Below are 10,908 nucleotides of genomic sequence, written 5' to 3'. Positions count from 1 at the left end.
AACTCTGGACTAACAAATACTTTATTCATTGTTGAGGGATTCTCCTAAATTGATCTTTAATTCACACTCTTACTCAGGACTTCCTCTCAAAATTTCAGACAAAATAGACATAATCTTCCAAGGATCTACAGATATGATTAAAAGAGTTCCTAACCTGTGTGCATGCACTCACACACATGTGTGTATGTGTATGTATGTATATGTATGTGTGAGAATATATGTATATATACACACGCATACTATATATCTATACACACATATGAAGAATTTTATATACATATGAATAATTTATATATTGTTCATATGTATATATTATTTATAATCATTATCTAAATATATAATTTTTTAAATGTTTATTCTAACTTTAATAGTAATGAGCTTAGTTCAATATCTAAATATTTTAAAAAATAATTCTTACAGACCATTTGCAAAACTACACCTGTGTTAGCAAGAATGTCAACTAACATCCCTAATAAGAAATTTATTAAGATAGACAAAACTGAACTTTATTAATTCTTCCTTTTGTAAAGTCTATTTAAAAAGCACATATGAAATGGAATGTGTGAAAATTTCTACATTAAAGTACAAAATATGAGTATTCAAAGCAAATTTATGAGTAGACTAGATTTGTGTCTCCCCTTTATAAGTATAAATGGAATCAAAATTTAAATATTCTAAAACTATTTAAAAATACATTTCAGCAAACAAAACAAAGAAACCTGCTCTAAAGTAAATAATCATTCCCTATTCATCTTTTTTAAGTCTTCATTTTTAATATTTGGAGCTTAGTGATTGGTATACCTATATGTAAATATTATGAGCAATATAAATGAAGGGATGTGTCTTTTCTTCACTTATGTGGCTTAGTTTTATGTATTTTGAGAAACTTGTAATGTTATCTATTCCCAATACCAGCTGCTAATATTATAATATGGTCTATTGATTCAAGGTTAAGTGTGCATAAGTGAATAGAATCCTCTAACTGAAGAACATATGACAGCATAGTGATTAAAATAAGATATTATGATATAAAATATGTTAAAGCTACATTTTCTTATCCAAAAAGAAAGCTTGGCAAAGTAGCATAATTCTACCATAAAGCAATTAAAAGGGTTAATTCATAAATTACTTGATTCATTAAACTAAAATATAACTTTAAATTCTTGTTAATATAAATTTTATTTTATCATGATGAACAGTTGAATAATTCCTTTATAGTTTTAGGTTTGAATACTTTTAAAAAAAATTAGCTAGTTTTATTGTGTCCTTAGCTACCACTTGATGTGATGTTTTTGTGTATTTCAATACACACTAATAGAATTAGTCATACGAGAATATGAATGATATGCTTCATCATTTAATATCTCAATAAAAAGATGTGTCTCCAATAGCTTAGAATAGACATGAAAGCAGGATTCATCTGTTCTGTCAGATCTGACAGTTGAAAGTTAATTTGCTATAGTAAAATTTAATTAAAAAGAGTATGAAAAATCTGAAATAAGGGGGAAAATGGAAAGGTGTGAAGGCAAGTTAGATATAAACTGCCGTTCTTTATATATTGGTATGGAACTTTTAAAACTTTGTTTTGTTGTTGTCAATGTTGATATTGCTATTACTGTCCTTTCTAATTTAGCATCCAGCTTTAATTCTTTTTTTCATTTTTTTAAATTTGTATTTATTTTTATTTTTTAAAGTAATAAACATTTTTATTTATGGTTTTGGGTTCCAATTTTTATCCCTCCTTCCCTCCCTCCCCTACCCTCTCCCTGAGGCAATAAGCAATCAGATATAGGTTATACATGAATGATTATGTAAAACATTACCATATTAGTCATTTTGTATAAGAAAACTTGAATGAAAGAAAAAAATGAAAGTGAAAATAGTATGCTTCAGTCTGTGTTCCATCAAAATCAGTTCTTTCTTTAAAGGTAATAATATGTTTCATCCATAGTCCTTTGGGATTGTCTTAAATCATTGTATTGTTGAGAATAGTTGTCTTTCACAGTTCTTTATCAAACAATATTGCTGTCTCTTTGCACAATGTTCTCTTGGTTCTGCTCTCTTCACTATAAATCTATTCATACAAGTCTTTCTAGGATATTCTGAAATCATCCTGCTTATAAGATAAAATCATCTTATAGCACAAAAAGATCCATCTTCTTTGCACTAAAACATTTCCCAAGATTAGAAGCTGTTACATATAAAATTTTTGTGGACCTACTCTCTGATATTTGAGATGGAAGAAGGAGCAGAGGATAAGTAGGTGGGAAAGGAAGTAAAGGAGAAAGGAAAAGAGGAGGAAGGATAATGATGAATTAGAAGGAAAAAAATAAAGAGATTTTTAAAGCAAATCATTTAATTTATTGACTAATTTTAGCCTTAGCTTGTAAACTTGCTTTATTCATATTCTATATAGTAAGGAAAGATTTTTCAGGGGTAGTTTTAGTTGATGGGATTGTATTCAATTCAGCGAATGTTCATTAACCTGCAACTATGTTTAAGAGACTGTGCTAGGTACACAAGACATTCTCTACTTCTTTCTGAGCCATCTCTGCTCTGGATTCTGTACAAGTGCAATGATCCTTTGCTTCAAAGTGATTGCATGAGAAAAAAATACAGAGCTAAATAAATACATGGAGAAAAAAGAAAAAAAAATGTATACATTCCCACATGTGCTATTTTCATTTGGAACATACCTCAAGGAGTGCATGTTGGTGTCTGTTACTGTTCTGGAACCCTCCACCACCATGATTCAGTGAGTGTGGGTCAAAATAAAGCATCAAAAACATGCCTCAAGATAATAAGTGTCAAAGTATTAACGAGTTAAAAGAATGCCGGGGTGAACACAATGCAGCTCTCATTAAAATCCTTTTTACTTTGTATTTTAGTGAATTGAAGCTGAACAGATATGTGAAAGGAAGATTTGAGTAACATGAAGACTATATTGGAAATAGGAAAAGAGCATGTAATAAACAGGCATGAAAGAGGAAAAAAGGAGCCAAGGGTTATAAATTTAACAAGTTAAGAAAAAGTAGATATTCAAAGCCTTTCAAATAGGAGCTTGAGATTAGAAAATTAGTTTTTATTAATGAATATTTTTTCCTGCAACTCAAACCTTACTCTGAATATTTTCTACTAATTCAAATTGTGTGTAAGTGTGTATGTATGGGGTTGTGTATGTGTCTGTAAACACCAATTCAAAGTAGGGTGAAGACACCAGGATCATTGTTACTGACATCCTAGAGAATCAGCTCATGGGGGATGGAGGAGGTCTGTTTTCTCAAAATACACAGTTCACTATCTCAACCCTCCACCCCTTTAGCTCTCCTCTGGCCTCTTCTGGGTCAAAAGACTTTACTCGCAGATTCCTGATACTATGGCACTCACTCTGTTAGGACCAATATTCCACACTCCAACCTTGCAAGAACTCAGTTTTTGTTTTGTTTTGTTTTGTTTTGTTTTGTTTTGTTTTGTTTAGATTGTCCTTTATCTCACTGCCATCATGACTGCTATCATCTACCAAACCCCACCAATGCGTTAAGTGAAAGAATTCCTAGTTTCACCACTATATACATTGCCTCTTCCATTTTGTATAGCTACATAAAATTTCTATTGAGTAGATCTTTAGCAACAAGTTGCTTATATTTGTAACTAACCCTCCTCAGTGGAACAAAAATCTATTTCTTCTTAGTTGTTCCTCTGTAAGGATGAATTGGTCAAAATAACATTCACAGTGAATCTTCATATATTTTCCTTTATTTTTTTCTGGATAAGAAACTCATACTCTAACCTATTTTGGTTATTTTCTCCATCTTCATCCGGTTATGCTCTTTAATTTCTTCATTTTCTATCTACCTATAACCTTTGCCCCATATCATCTTAAAACATTATAACTAGGGGGCAGCTAGGTGGTGCAGTGGATAAAGCACTGGCCTTGGATTCAGGAGGACCTGAGTTCAAATCTGACTTCAAACACTTGGCACTAGCCATGTGACCTTGGGCAAGTAACTTAATCCCCATTGCCCTGCAAAAAAAACAAAAAACAAAAAACAGGTGAGGAACTGAAAAAGTGGTGAAAAGAAAACGGTATAATGGAAACATTATTTCTTTTTTTTATGTTTAAAAATGAGGTTTTGGAGTAGAATTTACTATTCCTCTGGAGAAATCACAAAAACAGAAGCAATAATCTTTTTTTATTTGTTTTCATAAGAATTTTAGTTCCAAATTTTTCTCCCTCCCTCCCTTCTCTCCCCTCTCTCCAATACAGAAAGCAATTTGAGATAGGTTACATATGTACAATCACATCAAACATATTTCTGCTTTAGTCATCTTGTGAGTGAAGAATCGGAACACAGGGGAAAAACCTCAAAAAAGAAAAAAACAGAAAAGTAGAAAGAGCATGGTTCAATCTGCATTCAGAATCCACAGTTCTTTTTGTTCTGGATGTGGAGAACATTTGCCATCATGAGTTCTTTGAAATTATCTTGGATCATTGTACTGCTGAGAATAGCCAAGTCTATCACAGTTCATCATCACACAATGTTGCTGTTACTGTGTACAATGTTCTCCTGGTTCTGCTCACTGTACTCAGGATGAGTCCATTTAAGTCTTTCCAGGTTTTTCTGAAATCTGCCTGCTCATTATTTCTTATAGCACAATAGTATTCCATTACCTTCATATACTACAACTTGTGCAGCCTTTCCCCAATTGATGGGCAGTCCCTTAATTTCCAATTCTTTGTCACCACAAAAAGAGCTGCTATAAATATTTCTTTCACATGTGGGTCCTTTTCCCTTTTCTATGAGATTTTTGGGATACAGACCTAGTAGTGATGTTATTGGGTGAAAGGGTATGCACAGTTCCATAGACATTTGGGCATAGTTCCAAATGGCTCTTCAGAATGGTTTGATCAGATCACAATTCTGCCAACAATGCATTAGTGTTCCAATTTTTCCACACCTAGAAATATTTCTAAAAAAGTTCAAGCTATAAACTTTGAGCTGGGAGAAAACCTTAGAGTTCACTTAGTTCAAAACTTCATTCTATAAATGAGAAAATTAAGGAATAAAAAGAAATTAAATTACTTGTCTGTTGTCAAATAAGTATTCAGAAGTAGAGTCAGAATTTGAATCCAGGCACTTTTACTCCATATCCAGGGCTATTACTGGTATACCACATTACCTCCTATGTTTGACATATGCCTATTTGTTCAACAAACATTTGTTGGGCACCTACTTTGAGTATAATTCTCTACTAAATGAGGGAAAAATAGAAATTCCCTGGTAGAAACAATAACCATTCCCCCATTCATGTAGTTTAAACTTTAAAATGTTCTCTATTTAGTATTTTATTTTTCCTCAATTACAGGTAAAAACAATCTTTGACATACATTTTTAAAACTTCAAATTCTAAATTCTCTCCTTTCCTGACCCCCCTGCCCTTTGGAAAGGCAAGCAACTTGATATATACATATGTAGTCATGCAAAATATTTCAATATTAGTCATGTTGTAAAAGAAAACAAAAAACCCTAAAGAAAAATAAATTTTTTAAAAAATGTATCATTCAGTCTGTATTCAGAGACCATCAGTTCTTTCTCTGGGAATAGCTAGCATTTTTCATCATAAAGCCTTTAGAGTAGTCTCGGATCACTGTATTGCTGAGAATAACTAAGTCGTTCATAGCTGATCATCTTAGAATATTGCTGTTTCTTTGTATACAGCACAATTCACTTTTCATCCCAATTTCCCCTCCATTTCTCTTACCTCATTTCCAAAGTCCTTTTTAAGCCTTTCCATGGCCTGAGACCAATTAATATTTTTCTTGGAGTCTTTGGATGTAGTAGTTTTGACTTTGTTATCTTCTTCTGAAGATATATCTTGATCTTGTCAATATAGTAACTTTCTATAGTCAGAATTTTTTCTTTTGTTTACTCATTGCCCCAGCATATTTCTTGACTTTTAACTCATTGTTAAAGTAGGGCTTTGAGGATATGAAGGGGCAGCTTTCATACGAAGAAATCAAAGCTTTCTGTTGCTATATGAAAAAATGCTCTAAATCACCATTGATTAGAACACTTCACAAATTTGCATGTCATCCTTGCACAGGGGCCATGCTAAGCTTCTCTGTGTCATTCTAATTTTATTATATGTGTTGCTGAAGCAAGCACATCACTACTGATTAGAGAAATGCAAATTAAAACAATTCTGAGGTACCACTTCACACCTGCCAGATTGGCTAATATAACAAAAAATTAAAATAATAAATGTTGGAGAAGCTGTGGAAAAATTGGAACACTAATGCATTGATGGTGGAGCTGTGAACTAATCCATCCACTCTGGAGAGTACTTTAGAACTATACACAAAGGGCTATACAACTGTGTATACCCTTTGACCAAGCAATACCACTATTAGGTCTTTAGTCCAAAGAGATCATTAAAAAGGGAAAAGGGATGACATGTACAAAAATATCTATAGCTGCTTTTTTTGTGATGGCAAAGAACTGGAAATTAAGAGAATGCCCATAAATTGGGGAATGGCTGAAAAAGTTGTGGTATATGAATGTAATGGAATACTATTGTGCTATGAGAAATCATGAGGAGGCAGATTTCAAAGAAACCTGGAAGGACTTACATGATTGAGATGAGCAGAACCAGGAGAACATTGTGCACAGTATCAACAGCATTGTGTGATGATCAACTGTGATAGACTTTACTCTTCTCAGCAATACAGTGGTGCAAGATAATTCCAAAAGACTCATGATGAAAAATGCTCTCCAAATCCAGAAAAAAGAACTGTGAAATTTAGATGCAGATTGAACCATACTGTTCCTACTTTTTTGTTTTGTTTTTTGAGGTTTTCCCTTGTTTTCTCATTCTTCTTTCACAAGACAACTAATGCAGAAATATGTTTAATGTGATTTTACGTATATAACCTATCTCAGATTGCTTTCTGTCTTGCAGAGGGAAGCAAGGGAGGGAAAAAAATTTGGAACTAGAAATCTTATAAAAACAATGTTGAAAACTATCTCTACATGTAACTAGAAAATAATAAAATAATTTTATGGTAAAAAAAAATTTAAAAATAAAGTAGGGGGGTAGCTAGATGGCGCAGTGGTAAAGCACCGGCCCTGGATTCAGGAGTACCTGAGTTCAAATCCGGCCTCAGACACTTGACACTTAAATAGCTGTGTGACCCTGGGCAAGTCACTTAACCCCAATTGCCTCACTAAAAAAAAAAAAAAAAGATCAAATAAAATAAATAAATAAAAAAGTAGGGCTCTTCTTTCAGGGTAGAGGACACATTGTCCCAAGCTTCAGGGGTTTTGTGCAGCTGTTTCAGAGATAATTACAGGGACATGGAAGTTTTCAGTTCTTCCAAGGTAGTTTGATTTAAGGAGATGTGTGTTTCCTACTCTCCTGGCCTGTGTTTTAGTCTATGAGCAAAAACTTTATACATTTTTTATCTTGATAGTTTTTGAGCAGTCACTTTTTGTTGTCATCAGTTGAAACAATGTCAGCTGCTTCTGTCCTTATTTCTACATTGCTACTTCTAATCCATTATAACCTTTGAAACAAGATAGCCTTACTAGATTAATATTTTGAGGTAATTAGGCTAAGAAGGGTTCACTATCCTTTGAACAAAGCCTCTGAGCTTTGGTGACCAGATTTTTTTTAACCTCTATTTTGACTGCCCCATGAAATAGTTTACCCTTTGGTTTATAGCTATGTTCAGATCGGTAAAATATCACAGAATTTTCCCAGGTAACAAATTTGTTCCCTTTTATGCCCATACATGCAATGCATTTATCAAACTAACACAGTGTACTCTTCCTCTCACAGAACTATTACCAAATAAAATCTTAAAGCAATTCTTCCTCTCTCTCTCTCTCTCTCTCTCTCTCTCTCTCTCTCTCTCTCTCTCTCTCTCTCTCTGTCTTGTTCACTCATTCTCGCTCTCGCTCTCCCTCGCTCTCACTCTCACTCTCTCTCCCCCCGACGTATATGACATATGACATACACACACACACACACACACACACACACACACAGCAATGATATTTAAAATGGAAGCATTTTCCTTTGGGCACTCTTTATCCCAAATTATGTGACACCCATTTAAAAAACTTTTTTTTTTAAATCCCCAATTATTTGATATCTATTTAAAAGAATTTTTTTCCAGGACTCATATGCCACTATTATTTTCAGTCAGCTTTGATAGCTAGCTTTTTAAGTAAGGAGTACTACCATATGTCAGTAATATTTTGTTGATTCAAGAATCATAGAAACTTCATCCTAAATAATGCATAGGTAGTAGATGAATTTTTGAAGAGATGTCTGAGGCAACTTAAAACAATTTAAAATAAATAAAATCACAGACACAGCAGCTTAAAATATATATATATACATATATGTATATGTATATATACATATATATTTATTTATTTTAAATGGCTTCTTAATCTTTGTTAGTGATTGTACATAAAGCTGTGCATCCTTTTTTCCATGAGTTTCTGCCTGTTTTGACATCCTTATCAGAACGGACATTGCTAACATTTCACTAATATCTCAAATAAACGAATTCTAAAAAAAATTTTCATCTAGTCTCCTATGCTCTTAATAAACACTAATTATAATTTCACAGCATTCCTCCCAAAGGATGTCAAGTATGTTAAAGTACTTTAAAAGAAAAGATAAGTATGAGTCATTATGATTAATTTTAATATATTCTTATGCTTAAGTTTTTCAATGAAGCTATAAAGTCACTATCATTATACTATTATTTTGCATTTACTGTCTTATAGAATATTTTTCATGTAAATAAAATGACTACTTTTGTATTTGTGGAGAAAAGAATTGAGATATAAGGTCATAGTATGCAGGTTTATTGAAAGTCTCTTTTAAGATAATTCCAGAAGCAAGCAAAATGATGGGTTTATATTTACCTTATATGTATAGCTTCTCTCCTATAATTCCAGATAGTAGGTCACATATTATTAGATATAAAGTTGATACTAATTTTATCAGCAGCAGTATCAACATTACTTGATGCTATCTTTTTCTCATCATTTTTTGTGATCAGATTCTTGGGATAAGTCATTACTCTCCTATTATTTCTTCATATTCAATAATCTCTATATAATTAAATAGTGAAAATATTTATTTTCTTTTTTAGTTCATTGAAGGTTAACTTATGATCTTCTGAAATCCACCAGTGAGATGGCTTCAGACTTCACATGGTCAGAAATGTTTATATTCTTAGGATACCAGGAAGTTGTATCAAAAGAGACAGAAGTCAATCAGTCCTAGGGGCAATTTGTCATCTTTTAGGGAAAATAATCTTTGTTTGGTTAAGGTGACCTGGTGAATATTGGTTCTATGAAACCTTTAACCACAGTTCTAAGCTTTAGGAAGTGTTTGTTTTAGTTTTTTTACATAAAACATATATTTTCCTCTTTGCAACTTCCACCCATTGCTCCCAATAAAACCATCTGAAGATAAGCAGAACAAATCTAATGCCTCTTACATGTGACAAACCTTCAAGTACTGGAACTCAGCCATTTTGTCTCCTCTGAATTTTCCCTTATCTAAGCTAACCATCTATGTTCCTTCATCCATTCCTTATATAGCATGAACTTGAGACCATTAAGTTGCCCTTCTATGGACACTCTTCAATTTACCAACATATTTCCTAACCTATGGTGGCCAGAACTGAATACAATAGCCCAGATGTGATCAAACTAGGGTAGAGAACAGCCACACAGTCACCTCCCTAGTCCTGTCTAGGTGCAAGTAAGATAGTATTAGCTTTCTCAATGTACTAACCACTAAAAAATAAGTGCAAAGTTCCATTCTCCTTTTCAGTCTTGTGAAATAAAGTGTATGTAGACTTCTGATATTTACTATAAGCCTTTCATTATTTTATGATTAATGTTTATCGACTACTACTCATGAGAAGTACTAAATAAACATGAATAATATTGGTACCATTGATGTTTCAAACTCCAAATGATTGAACATATCATTAAAGTTAAATCATTTACTAGATCCTAGTTGCTACTGAACAGATGATGCAGGGTTATGCATTCAGTCTTTTTTTTTTTTTTTTTGAGAGTTGCCTATTTTGTATGAGGTGATCCAAGATAGTCCCTTTAACAATATGGGTAGAATGCAGGAGATTTTTCTATATAAATAGAAAAAGTACATGGAAATCATGTTTGTTTGTATCCTTGTATCAGTATCAGTTACAAATAGGTAGTGACTACATCAAATTCTGAGTCCTTGGTTTCGATATAGATTCTGGGACAGGTTGCATGCAAGCTTTGGACTTCTTAGCCATTTTACTAGAGATGGCCATGATACATGATGAAGTATTGTTAACTATGTTAAAAGTGTTGTTATATGTTCTGTGTGGCCCATATGTTCCTGGTGCTACTCTGTTTCCTCAAGTCTTTGGCTTATTGTCACTACCTTGTACTAGAAGACTCACTATGAATAGCAAACATGTCATGCAATTCAGATTGTGGACTAGATCACTGACATCTGAAACAAGGAGTAAATTAGAAGAAAGGAGAAAAACATGTAGAATTTCTGTTCAAACTATCTGGCCAAGTTAGTCATTAGTTCATGCAAACTAAAAACATCACTGAGAAGTCCTATGCTGTGATTGTTAGGGAGTGACAAAGAGTGAAGCCTTTCCATAATGTTTATACACACACACACACACACACAAATATATATATATATATATATATATATATATATACATACATACATTAATCTCATAACTATTTCGGAGGTGCATATACCTCTGTAACAATTGGAATGACGCCTCCTGCTGGAGAGTTACTGTAGGAAAGCTCTGCCATGAGGAGAAGATGTCTGAGGGCAAGCCATGTGGCTTTCCTTGGC

General features: G+C 33.0%; 1 non-coding gene across 1 annotated transcript; it reads right to left on the bottom strand.

The window, feature by feature from the left end:
* Nucleotides 1-6,060: 6,060 nt before the first annotated feature.
* Nucleotides 6,061-6,167, bottom strand: LOC122752218. The gene has a single exon (XR_006356007.1). It is a non-coding gene; the product is annotated as a U6 spliceosomal RNA (small nuclear RNA).
* Between the last annotated feature and the right edge of the window lie 4,741 nt (nt 6,168-10,908).

The sequence above is a fragment of the Dromiciops gliroides genome, chromosome 3, assembly GCF_019393635.1.
Source record: "Dromiciops gliroides isolate mDroGli1 chromosome 3, mDroGli1.pri, whole genome shotgun sequence".
Taxonomy (NCBI): domain Eukaryota; kingdom Metazoa; phylum Chordata; class Mammalia; order Microbiotheria; family Microbiotheriidae; genus Dromiciops; species Dromiciops gliroides.
This window is presented reverse-complemented; position numbering and strand designations above follow the sequence as displayed.